This window comes from Dermacentor albipictus, chromosome 2 (assembly GCF_038994185.2).
Source record: "Dermacentor albipictus isolate Rhodes 1998 colony chromosome 2, USDA_Dalb.pri_finalv2, whole genome shotgun sequence".
Taxonomy (NCBI): Eukaryota; Metazoa; Arthropoda; class Arachnida; order Ixodida; family Ixodidae; genus Dermacentor; species Dermacentor albipictus.
In genome coordinates, this window is record NC_091822.1 from 121,083,260 (window position 1) to 121,097,271 (window position 14,012).

General features: G+C 44.4%; 1 protein-coding gene across 1 annotated transcript in view; it reads left to right on the forward strand.

Annotated features, from left to right (window-relative positions):
* Positions 1-9,826: 9,826 nt before the first annotated feature.
* Positions 9,827-14,012, forward strand: part of LOC135914708 (uncharacterized) — an 88,101-nt gene continuing 83,915 nt past the window's right edge. Inside the window, exon 1 of the mRNA XM_065447648.2 lies at positions 9,827-9,850. The gene's annotated coding sequence lies outside the window, so the exon portion shown is untranslated. The remainder of the gene's footprint in view (positions 9,851-14,012) is intronic.

Genomic DNA, 14,012 nt, shown 5'->3' on the forward strand with positions numbered 1-14,012 from the left:
TCCCACTTTGTTTCCGTTTGTCTTGTTAGCGCTATAACTTGGTCTCAGCAAATGACTTTTTTGGCTGGCTAAACATGACTGCGTCTTCAAGGTCAGCCTAGTATTCGAGCCTGCTGACAATTCCACCGGGGAAATACTTCTGACAGACGTAGTCGCTCGTTGTCAGTTCTTGATCCTCACTTTCAGTAGTTCTCGTCCATTTTTGCAGGCGTTCAAGGTCATTTGGCCCTTTGAAAGTTTGAGCGTTTTCCGGGCATGACTGACATTCGCTATTATAGTTTGGAACGAAGCACTGGGTCCTCATTTTCGATAATCAGTGAACGCATACACAGTGAACACTTACATTGCAGAGGAGCAGTGGAGGAGTTGCAGAACTTACGTAGGGATGATTCTGATTCCTTGGAGTGCGCGGCAGATTTTTCGCGACTGTTCCGTCTGTCCACGTCTGCCCAAATGTGTCGCACTAATATAAGGAACTTTTGTTTCGCGGCACAATAGTTATGTATCGCAAACTATGAGCATCACTTTTCATGGCACATGATATGTACATATTTCTATTTATGATATGGTATACTTCAAGAAAACATGAAACGCATCAAGTGCAGTTTTCTATACGTGGAAGGTTATGGTTGCCAATCGTCTGTTCCTTTCATACGCACTTGGCTACGATTGCAAATAGTTTGATCTTTCAAGCGCGCTAGCTTCTGGCTCTTATTACAGCATAAAAAGCATGTGATCGTAAATATAAATCTTGGACAAAATATTTACTCTAAATCGCATGCAGTCCTTTTATTCGTTGAACGCAAACCACGCTGGCGCAAAACTTTATGGCGTTATTGGACAACCCAGTGCAAGCAGCCAGAAGCAGACGGCGCCGGGCGCCGTTGGAGGCACCGGCCACGCGCGCTCCGCTGCGACCACGAGGGACAACGAAAGAAGTTCGTAATTCGTAAGGGGCCATAGAGTTTCTCACGACCACCATAAGTATTCAAGCAGAGAGAACGAGGGCGAACAAACGAAAACACCGCACCTAGCGGGTAATCTGGCGCCACCGTCTATGGGAGTTTCTTAAGGGGGCACCGTGCCGTCATGGGAATGACGGTATATGTGTCTGCGAGGCTCGTGTTGGCTGGTGTTGTAAGAGGCTTCGTCTAAAACGTGGATATGGCTACGCAAATAACGCGTTCTCAAAGTAAAATCTTCACAAAATGTTTCCATTCACGCATATTACATCTTTACTCACCCACAATGCATGACCAAGCGAAGAAAAGCAAGAACAGACGACCAACTGTTTCAAAGCGAGCGCGAACCTTGTCGTCTGTCCTCCAACTTTAGCGGCCCGCTGATACTTTTTACGTGACATGTAGTCGTACACACAATAACAAGTTCTCATAGTTAAACAAAACATGTTTTCGCGTAATAATAAAGCTAAAACAGCTTTTCACGAGCTGTTCTAGTAGAAAATCAATCATTGTGACAGACGGAACGGTACTTGCCAAGCGCGTCTTCAAGGTGTCCTGTCTCTACAAGAACGATGCCAATCCGAATCCACAATATACCGGCATTCCCATGCATACCACAGCGCAGCAGCGCCAGATTTCCCTCTAGGCAGTGTAGTGAGAAACTCTATGTAAGGGGCGTCGTGCCATACGGCGCCGCGCCAACTTTCGCCAACAGCGTTACATTATCACGACTCGCGCTCGCACTGGCCCATAGCTTCGCTTCCAGTTATTTTTTTTATGCGAAGCCTATTACTAGAGCTCAGAGAGAGTAAACGTTTATTGTAACAGAGACTGTTTCAACCCAGCTCCTCAGGCGCGGCGGTATCGCCTTCAATACCACGTGACACCGTGACGTCACGACAGAGGAGAAACGGGGCTACAACTCGCGCCGTCGCTCGCGGCGTCGCCTTCAAGGCTGACCACGTGACACCGTGACGTCACGACAGAGGAGAAACGGGGCTCCAACTCGCGCCGTCACTCGCGGCGTCGCGGCGGTATTAGCCCCGAGAACGAACGCGAGCGGCGCTGCGAGCGCCGCTCGCGTGACGTCAGGGCACGGACTCGCGCCTGTCGTCTGCTACAGTTCGGGCGTTGTTCGGGCGTTTTATGCGGTGTTTTCGTTTGTTCGCCCTCGTTCTCTCTGCTTGAATACTTATGGTGGTCGTCTCAAATATATTTTTACGACGTCTTCCTTTGCGAACATTTATTCAAAGAGCTAATTTCTTAGACAACAATGCAGCTCTCGAAGGCAACGCTACAGTGCCAGCCGAAGCGACGCAGACCAGCCCATTGCGGGTTTTTCATGCGCGGATAGACAATCGCAAAAGCACAGCCTATAGGAATCCAGTTATGATACCATACTTGCCGCGGTGCAACAAGTATGTCACAAAGCTGGCTATATATGACTTCTACAGCAGTTACGTTGATTTTATACCGCTAAAATAGGTTTGCTCACGACGAGTAGTTCATGGTATAATATCGAATTTTTGCATTTCCTCACAGAAACGCTCGGCAGTAGCACGGGGACTCAACTAATACTGGAGCTTAGATTCTACACGCCTCACTTGCTTCTTTAACTGCCTGTCAACATTAGGTGGTTCGTCATGTGTTCATTTTCTTTAAGCGACGGAAATTTGAAGTAAAGTTAATGAAGGCTTACAGCTATTTACAGAGTACAAATAGGAATGTACCAATATATATTTCCTTTTCCGTGTTACACGTTCAACTCACCTCTTTAGGGCGCGTTTGTTAATGATTAATAATGTAAGTTATGTTCCTCTTTTTTTGTCTATATTACCAAGTGTATATCATTTATTTATTTCAATGCCGCAGTGTGTTTTGCATTGTTATTGTGGAAATATTTCACTGTTCTTTCATATATTGTATAACTGCAATGTTTTATGGCCACTATATAAATGTAATTTATATGGCGCTTGATGTGTTACCCCATGCAGCCATACTGTACCTAAGGGGGTGAGGTTACCTCAAGCCGCGTCTGTGCGACTTTTTTCCCTCATCCACCTCCACTTACCACTCCTCTGTACATGTGTGTGTGTAAATGGAAATTAATAAATCAAATCAAACTCACTTGAGGAATTTACTAGTGCTTGCTGCTTGAGGAATATACATGACGAATCTGTTTGGCGGACTGACACAGGCTGCTCGGCCCAATTTCTTTAGTGAAGTATGCCTGCTGGACCGCATAGCTGCAGCCAGAAAGAAGTCGAAGCGTCAATGATTAGTAGTATGGGACATATTAAAGATATCGAAATTCCCCCGGTGGAGGGTCAGAAATCATGTGAAAGTATATGCAAGGCTTGTGGTGCTTTCTTTATGAATGTTTGCGATTGGATTGGAGCAAACTTAATTTGCCTGCAAGGTTCTCTTTTATGTATCGACGAAGCGAATAGTTATCTGTTTGTATAATTGAATAACGCTGGATCGAGACATGGTGAGACAGAAGGTGCTTGAATTTTCCTTTTGTATACAGGAAATCTAAGCTGCGGTGTAGTAGCTCGAGAATACTTTAGCCATTCCAGTTGGCGCTGTAAAAAACATGCTTTATGGTTTTAATTCGAAGTTGTAGTGAACTGATGGGTTTCGCGAATATAGCGTGCCTCGCCATACGGACAGTCGATTGCTACCGTTACGTGATCAGGGGTGTGCCATATTGTCGATAAAGGCTACTGAGGGCCACTATGAAACATTTCATCACTTTCAATTGAGTGGCTCTCGATCTTAACAACGAAACTTTTCTCTCAGGTGATTGCTACTATGGTGTTTGTGAATTAACTATGTAAATACTCTACATGACGCGCCGTCGTGTTAGCAGCCATGAGCAATTCGTTTTTTGGAGGCCTGTTTCAGAGGGGGATGAAAGTAGCAGCAAACTTTTTCATAAGAAATGCGCGCCTAACTATTTTTTTACGCATTAATGAATGGCCATATTTGAATAGAACAACACACCAGAGTAATAGGGATCATGATGAGAGCTTCGCTTGGCAGTGTCTTTCTAAAATCAGATAACATGTTGACGGCAATTACGAAATTTTTCTTTCACGTAAAATGCAATGCCTCTCATAGCTAAATACTAAAGGAATGTTAAATGTTTAACGAAACATCATACACAACTTCGCGCGTTGAATTTGCAGATATTCTTTTTTGAGTCAAAATTTACCGATAGACACGGCGCGTATATGCATTGCAAAACCTAGTAGACCCCTTTAACGCTACTTAGCTTGCGATATCCAAGCCGCAAAGTTTCTCGACTCACACGCTTTTGAAGAAGAAACTGTGGTTAAGGTATGGCAGCTGAAAGAAGCCGACGTATTCTTCAATACGTACGGCTCGAGCCACCCATACCCCAAGCATACATTAAGGGAACGAGCGCGCGCGGCAGCCAAGCGAGCCGGAGCGAGCGGCGTCCTGGCCGTGACGTCATTCGCGAGAGGGCGCCACTCCTAATTCTCGGGGCTAATATAAGCAGCTGCGCTTTCCTCTGCTAGACACTCACGAGGTGAGATGCCTCCTGGAGACAGAGCTGCTCGTTGGAATGAGAAGCGAAGGTTGCGGTGTGCTACAGAGACTGTTTCTAGGTGGCTTTGCTACGGCGCAGCGACTACGCGCCCCGCATCGGACGCGGTGAGCGTCGAGCAACGCAGCGTTCGGCGCGACAACGAAATGTGCGCCTGAGCAAGCGCCGCACGCCTGAGCCGACGCCGACGACACCGGCTTTTCTGCGACACGAGCTCCTTAACGCTGTCGCGTTAAAATAAAGGCTAGTATGCTTCGCATCCTGGGCTTAACCTTAGCTAAGCCACAGCCAGTTTTCTTCTCGACTGAGCCCCACCGAAAATCTGTCCCGTGTACGTACGCCAAGCGATCATCATCACACAAATTTTCACTCATTACCGCGACAAGGCGATACTTTGCCGCATTGTGTGGCTGTGAAAGCTTAAAGGGGTGGTCGTAGAAGGGTAGGACGACACGAAGGGATGGGGGATTGGTCACCCGTGGATCGGTTCGAGAGGGTGGGCAGGTCAGGATGAGCCATTGGAATAATAATCATCATCAGCCTATTTTATTTCCACAGCAGGAGGAAGGCCGCTCCCTGCGATCTCGATTACCCCTGTGCTGCGCTAAACGATTGCAACTAGCTCCCGCGAATTTCTCAATTTCATCGTCCCACTTAGTCTCCTGCCATCCGCAACTGCGCTTCGCTTCTCCTGGCAGTTGGAATGCAGATGGCTAAAGAAAACCGCGCTCCCGCCGTGCCAAGGCCGCTTTCTTTTCACCGCACGCTCGCCTTCGGCCCAGAGATGCCACTCAATAAGCGCGCTCATCGAACGTACTACATATGCTCGCATCGAAACAAGTGTATTCGCATGCGCTCATGATTCGGTCGGAGCTCTAACGACGCAGCTTCGATACATGCGCTATCACCGTGAACGTCAACGTCGGATATACCTATGATGCCTGGTAGCCCCTGGTGAGCTGTTTACGCTGACTTGCGGCACAAGCCCCCCCCCCCCCCCACCCCCCTCGCGTGTTTGTTATCGTTGCCACTGTTCCGCAGTCCAAGTGAAACTGTAACTCAGAAAATATTGAGCGAATTTATGAACTTTCAGTTTATATGTGCAACAAAACTGCCCACTGCTTCTAATAATACACGCTTCCCTTTCGTATTATGACTAATTCCTCAGAAAGAGCAATGAAATCATTTTTTAAAGCGAAACTCTCTCGTGTTTCGTGGGGACATCTGGTTACTGAGTCGGACGCCGGATGTATTATTGGATATATATAAAATGGTAACACGAAAGCACCCGCTCGGTAGCGTATATAACTATCATTAGCTAACAAAGTATGTCCACATATGCTCTTCATAAGAAAAAGTTCATTTTCTACATAAAACCTGTATATAATTTGTCGGCTCACATGTGTATCCCAAGCATACCGATATGTTAGTGGAATTGTGAACTTAAATGAACCAATTCTATGATTAACCTTTTTTTTTATGCAGCCACTCAGTGTGTGTCACTAGACTTGTGCCCCCACTTGGCCAATCCTCCAAATTATAACGTCCCATTATGACGCAAGACGTGCACAATTCTTTAATGTTGCTTGTTACGTGTGCTGCGTCTCTGTGCCCAGACCTGTCATCACCATTTATCCTGCGACAAGCATTATGCATAAGATTTATTCTTGTGATATCGCTGCGCATACTTCTCAAACTGTGCATCTGCCTAACTTGGTGATTGCCTTTGCGCAGTGATGTAGAGCATATACATAAACGGTGCATGGCAAATCAGTCAAGAGCTTTGAAGTAGTTAAACGTACATATTTAATGTGATCGCTTGGTGCTAAAGCATCCGATTAAACGAAATTGTTCACATCGCCATCAGTTGTGAATCACTCATTTACCAGCTTCACTAAAAGAGCTTCGCATCACATGGCTTCCAACTTGTTTGTCGGATTGGTATAATTAATTTTTCTACATTCAGCTTCCTCGCAAACAAATGTTTCCTCATTCCGGCCGTTTCCTTAATCCTGTTTTCGTGTTCCATCCATCATTACCATCATCATCTTCGTCATCATCACCACCAGCCTATTTTAGGTCCACCGCAGGACGAAGGACTCTCCCTGTGATCTCCAGTTACCACAGTCCTGCGCCAAAAAATTCCAACTAGCACCTGAGAATTTCCTAATTTCATCACCCCACCTAGTTTTCTGCCGTCCTCGGCTGCGCTTCCCATCTCTTGGCACCCATTCTGCAACCCTAATGGTCCACTGGTTATCTAACCAATCTATTGAATGGTCTGCCCTGCTGTATTTTTTGTCTAAATGTGAACTAGAGTGTTGGCTATCCCCGTTTGATCTCTCATCCACCACCCCTCTCTTTCTGTCTCTTAACGTCGCGACTAACATTCTCCGTTCCATCGCTCTTTACGCGGTCGTTAATTTGTTCTCAAGCTTTTTTGTCAATCGCCAACTTTCTGCCCCATATGTTAGCGCCAGTACGATCCATTGATTGTGCACCTTTCTGTTCAATGATAGTTGTAAGCTTCCAGTCAGGATCTGACAATGTAGGCCTTATGTGCTTCACTTCACTTTTATGCTTGTGTAAATTTCCTTCTCATAGTCCGAGCCTACTGTGAGTAGTCGACCTAGTTAAACGTACTCCTTAACATATTATAGAGGCTCACTGGCGATCCGGAACTCTTGTTTCCTTGCAGGCTATTGGGCATTCTCTTTGTCTTCTGTATATTAATCTCCAACCCCAGTCTTACACTCTCTCTGTTAAAGTCCTCAATCATTTGTTGTAACTTGTCCCCAGTGTTACTGAACAGGAGAATGTCATCTGCAAACCGAAGGTTGCTGAGATATTTGCCGTTCATCCTCACTCCTAAGCCTTCCCAGTTTAATGCCTTGAATACGTCATCCAAGTATGCAGTGAATAGCCTGCCTGACCCCTTTCTATATAGGTATATTTCTACTTTTCTTGTGGATAATTAGGGTAGCTGTGGAATCTTTGTAGATATTTTTCAAGATGTTTACGTAATCCCCCCGTACTCCTTGATTACGTAATGTCTCTATGTCTCTTGGTATCTCTACTGAATCAAATGCTTTTTCGTAATCTATGAAAACCATACCGATAGGGTGATTTGCTCTGATTTTCCCTCGATAAATTGAATGATGCCATGAATGGGATAACTTGTACTGCAGTCCTTCCTTAAGTCAGCCAGTTCTCTTGGTTGGCTGAAGTCAAGTGTTGCTCTTATTGTAATGAAAATTACCTTGGTGACTATTTTATACAATAGTGAAAGCAAGGTAACGCGCCTAAATTATTTCAATTCTTTACCCTCTCCCTTTTGTAGATTAGTGTAATGTTTGCATTCTTTTGGTTCTGTGGCACCCTTGAAGTCATGAGAGACTTCGTATAAAGTGCCGCAAACATTTTTGACATGATATCTGCTTCTTCTTTTATTAAACTGACTGTTCTTCCATATTCTGCTGCCACTTTTCCCGGGTCATGAACTGCAAGGCCCTACTAACTTCATCATTAATTATAAAATGAGCCCCTGTATCCTGTTTATTACTACTTTGAATGAAGGTAGCGTAACTGCTATGGGTAATGTACACGTAAGTGTAGAAATATTTCTCTGCTTTTACTATACCTTTTAAATTGCTGATACTATTACGCTGCGTACCTTGCAGTGAATATATCTTGGCTTGTCCTATGCCAAGTTTTAGTTTCAGTGTTTTCATGTTTCGTCCATGTTTTAGTCCTTCCTCAGCCTTTTTCACGCTGTAATTTCGAATATTCCCTACTTCCTCCTTGTTGATCAATTTTGACAGTTCTGCGAATTCTATCTGGTCTCTTGGGTTGCACATTTATGTTCTGTGTCGTTTCATTATTAAGTTCTTCGCTATTTGATAGAGCTTACCTACTGGTTGCCTTGGTGCCCTACATCCCAGTCCAATTGCTGCTTCTGAAGCCAGCCTAGTTACGATTTCATTCATTACTTCTATGATATCTTTATCTCTCTGCCCTAAAGCTGCATATTAGTTTGCAAGTATCAGCCTGAATTGGTCTGCTTTTACACTCACTCCGTTTAGGTTGGCTTGTTTCTTCTAGACCAATTTTACTCTTTCTCTCTTCATATTGAGCTAAATCTTAGTCCTCACTAACCTACGATCACTGCACTTTACCCTGCCTAACACTTCTACATCCTGCACTATGCTGGGATCGGCAGAAAGTATGAACTGCATTTCATTTCTAGTTTCACCATTATGGCTTTTCCTTTCCCTTTTACTCGCAGCTTATTCCTTTCCGCGAATTCCACCAACATCTCTCCTCGCGTGTTCCTAGAGTCCATGCCGTAGTTGCCAATTGCCTGCTCATAGCCTGGTTTTTCCGCACTTTTGGATTGACATCGCCCATAACTACAATATACTGAGTTTGCACTTTTCTCTGCGCTAATTCAACAGCTTCATGAAACTGTTCTATTTCATCGTCATCGTGAATGTAATTTGTAGTGTAGGCCTGTACTACGTTTATTATGTGCCTCCTATTTAGTTTTGTTGTTACTGCTGCTGGCGTCTCCTTTATACTATAGAATTCGTAAATGTTGTCCGCTATGCTCTTATAGATTTGGAAGCTTACCCCATATTGCTTCTTATCCGGAGTGATCTACAGAATAGGACATGGCTGTTAGTCAGCACTGCAAAAACCTCACGAATTCTAACCTCACTAAGGCCAATGATATCCCAAACAATGCCTGATAGTTCCTCGAAAACTCCTGTTAAGCTAGCTTCACCCCAGAGGGTCCGAGTGTTGAAAGTCGCCAGGGTCAGTTTCCAGTGCGGGCCTGTCCGGGTCCAGAGGTTCCTTAGCACCCTCTACTGCTTTACAGGTTTGACCGTCACCTTGGTCAGGTGTTCCGCAGCTGCTGGGGGCTGACGGCCATTGGTTGATTGAAGGAGTCATGAGGTACGTAGTGGCCGAACACTCTAACAGGGAGGCCAATTCCTGTTTTGGTGAGGGAGTCTTTTATTTGAAGTTTAGTGGGCCTTCCTAATTTGGTTGTACCTGGATTAGTAAAGTTCCACTGTCTCTCGGCATTTTCGCCAGTGTCAGGCGCCACTGCTGAGCCTGGAGATGTAGCGTACTAAAGGTGACTTCAAGCTTACTGCTTTCAGAATAAAAAAAAATAAAGCATGATTCTTTATTATTCAGCGTTCTGGCCAGTCAAACCTTCTTTATTCATGTATTTATTTTATACTGAACCTTACTGATTTCAGCTTACAGCGCAAGAGTTGAGCAACCCTGCTGCGTACTGCCAGTACAGGTAACGTGATCTATCTGGGCATTTTTTCCCGTATTAACTACATAAAGAAGCTGAGCAACTTTTAACCCTATTTTCTGTAGATGTCAATTGCTCCTCTTTTTTTGCTGATTCTCGGTAGATATATTAATTGCGGCCGAGAGAACGTCCTGCAAGCTAACGTAACTTTTCTGGAGAGGGTGACATTACCAGCACCGCAAGGAATTGCGACATTAATGTAACAAATTCACAAAACAGCAGTAACCTCAGTTTTACTTTTGCACTTGAACGCCGACTGCAAATGCGGAAGTAAATAGGCACAGTATTTAGCGGATTCATTTAGCCGAAAATCTAGACCAGCCCTTATTTTGAGATATTCATGAACTTCAAAGCACAAATTTAATCATTTATTATTTATTTAGACATCTCCTTCCTTGGCCGAATAAGTTGACAGTAAGGTGGTCATGAACTTGAAAAAAAAATGCATCCTTATTTACATGGCACAGTTGATCAACTGAAAATTGATTTCACACATTGATACTGAAAAAAGAAAGAATTGTCATACAGACTAGTCCTGCCCTCGTATATACTATTATTGTACCTTCATCAGTACGTGCGGACATATTATTGAACATTCATATTTATCTGTCGCTTTTAGCTACCGCTTTCCCTATAAAATATTCGAAATGGTAACTTTTAACTGAAATAGTTTTCGACAAAGCGAAAAGGTTAATAATTCACCCTTTTTTCTCATCGCACTGCAACGGCAGTTTCATCTATACCTAGCGGGGACGAACCTGGCTGATCTGTTTGAATTTCTTTATGGTAAAAGAAAAATATGGGGTTTAACGTGCAAAAACCACTTTTTGATTATCAGGCACGCCGTAGTGGGGAACTCCGGAAATTTCGAGCGCCTGGGGATCTCTAACGTGCACCGAAATCTAAATACACGGGTGCTCTCGCATTTCGCCTCCATCGAAATGCGGCCGCCGTGGCCGGAATTCGATCACGAGACCTCGTGCTCAGCAGCCGAACACCATAGCCACTGAGCAACTACGGCGAGTAATTTTTTCAAGTTCATAGATACAGAATATTTGACAATGATCATAGAAGTGCAAGCTTATTTCATACTTGGTCCATTACATTTTCCTACGCCGTGTTTCTAAGGTAAGAGTTTACAGATTTAATAGTTCTTTTGGATATCATACGATGCTTTACTGTATCTAGCAACCACCTGGTGTACGTCTGCTTTCAAGAGTGATCAGCCGACAACACACGCAAATATTTACGTGTGTATTTCCTACTCATGGTGTTATTCCCAATCTAGTAATATGAATTATTTTCCACTTTTCTGTAAAACGCGTGTATGCACACTTCTTTGTATCCAATTTCAGTTTCCTCTTGGTGCACCATGTACTAATACGTTCTAGATATGGATGGAGTTTGATGACATCGCATTCATTATTTATTTTCCTCAATGTATAATGCAATCATACACTCAAGCAAGAGCAACCAAACACTACTCAAAATCTGGAAAAAATAAGAAAAACCCCACTGCAGTCATGTACGAAACAACGCGTAATGGAGGTAATTATCGTAGACTTCGGAAAAATGACGTGGGCATGACAACGGAGGAATGATCGCAACAGGAAGAAAGTGGCGAAATTGCGACAATGGGCATAATGACGGTGGCGAAGCTGTTACCCTCTAGTTGGTCGGCATTTTTAGTGTCAGCGTCCGTCAACAAAAATGTAGGCCAATCCAGGCGGCAGTGCGGGGCCAGGAGCACTGGCTCGTACCTCCATAAGATAGAGCCTTCAAGCACTCAGCAAAGTGAAGCGAACAGTGCATACATTCTTTAGAATCACATACACAACATAAAGAAGACCGTGCATTTCAATAAAGAACAAGCACGAAACAATCGTCAAACATAACTGACGCTAAGGCGATCCTGATAACAATGCGCACGTTTACCGGTAACGATTACTGTTGCGCAAGCTTCCGCGACGGCAGCAGCTTGCGACGCGGGGAGTGATGTCCCTGCAGACCTTCGCACCATGCGTGGCGCCAAGCTGTCGAAGTCATTAGCACTCCTATTACTACCATTGCTCCTAATTACCATTACTAACAATACTCTGAAGCAAGAAAGAAAAGCCACGTAGTATTCGAGAAGAAGCTTACTGATATATGGCTCAGAACAGATTTTACGAACGTCTGTTCAATTCTTTGAATTGTAGTTCACCGCTCGTTTCGAAACTACTTCTTGTAGGTTTTAACAAAATTGATATATTGACTGAACAGACGGTTACCACAAAGAAAACCTTTCAAAGAACCTCGTGTCAGTGTTGATGCTGACGCGAATGACTTATGCACCAGAATGCATACAAGATTGCCTCCAGTCGCAATGTATGAGCACATCACAGCGATCGAAATACACCTGTTAGCACTACTTATATTAACTGTCACTGGTATGTCATTCAATATACGAACCATGTCTTAGCGCATTCAGCACTGCGTATATTATTTGCATGAATTTACCGGTAGTTTTCAATGCAAAACATTTCTTGTTTCTATCTTTGACAGCGCCTATCTATTTACCCGCCTACGTTTTCATGCTCACATGGTCGTTTCGCTAAAGTGGTGTGTACCAATATTGGCACACCATAATACCAATATACCCAATACCAATATGACAATATGATAATACAATATGACCAATAATACCAATACGAGAAGAGAGTATGACGAACATAAACGATTCGTCATCACATGTGTCTCCTAACATAATTGACAGGTCACGACATGCGCGTCAAGTAGGACGTGAAACAGCCATCTACGTCTTCGTTTGTACCAAAATTGACATAGTATGACAAGAGTGTATGGCGAACATAAATTATAGTACATCACATGAATGTTATGACATGCTCGCCATGTAGATCACGATAGAGCCGCCTACGTCTTGGTATGCTCTAAAATTGGCGTAGTATGACCATAGTGTATCACGAACATAAATTATAGCTCATGATATGAATGTCATCATATGCGTGTCACGTAGGTAACGAAGCAGTCGCCCACGTTTCGGTGCTCTCATGGTGGTTTCGTTAACTTGGTACGTACCGAAATTGGCATAATATCACAAGGCTGTATAACGAACATAAGTTATAGGTCCTGATAGGAATGTCGTGACATGCGTGTCATGCAGGTCATGAAACAACCGCCTACATCTCGTTTTGTGCGAAAATATGTATTGGTGCTCTCATGATTGTTTCGTTAACTTGGTGCGCTCGCCGCACACAGCTTCGCATAACATCGATTTCCACTGGGAGTCCGATCTGCCGCTTCTTTCTTTTTTTTAAGCGTAGCACTTAAGCGCGCATTCCTGCATTTCGCCTCGGCCCTCGTCTTCCTTCGGCGTAACCAAGTGAACGAGCACAACGAAGGCGATAGAGAGAGAAACGTTTATTAAAACAGCGCACGCGGAGAGAGAAGGAGATTCTTGAAGATGGGAAGGAAAGGTTGGGGTAAAGTGCAGCGCAGTAACTGTCTCTCAGCAGAGGACACCTCAACCGCGCTGCACAGGGGGTAGGGAATGAAAGTAGGGGGAGAGAAAGAGCACCAGAAACGCGGAGCACACCGAGGGATGAAAAACGCCGATATGGAAGAGAGCGCGAGGCAGAAAGGGGAGGAGGAAGGTTTTGCTAACGCATCAGAACAAAAGCGCAGTACCGTGCAAGACGGGCTCTGTGGCGACGAACACTACGAGGTGCCGCTGGAGTAGTGCGCCGTGTAGGCAGCCTACACGGAAGCGCTGCTTTTAAAACGGCGCTTGCATGTAGCGTCCCCCAGCGCCGTCGTCTCTTCACCAATCGTTTGCGACGAGAGCCGAAAAAGATACATGGAAACAATGCGCTCCATGAAAGGGGGTCTGTCTGCGGCGGCTGCTATGCCGCTGCAGTGGACGGTAGTTCCACAGTCAGCCGAAAGAATTTTACCGCAGGGCAATCTCAAATTTAGCGCTGCGATGTGACAAATGTCTCCGAACGGGTGTACGGACTATGTGGAAAAAATAGTATAACGTACGTAGAATATTAAGTTATATCTGTAATTGTGCTCATTTCTCATTGTAATGAGAAAGAAGAGCACAAGAATTAGGCCAGCCAGATCGTCTCTTCCATGCCTGCTGTGC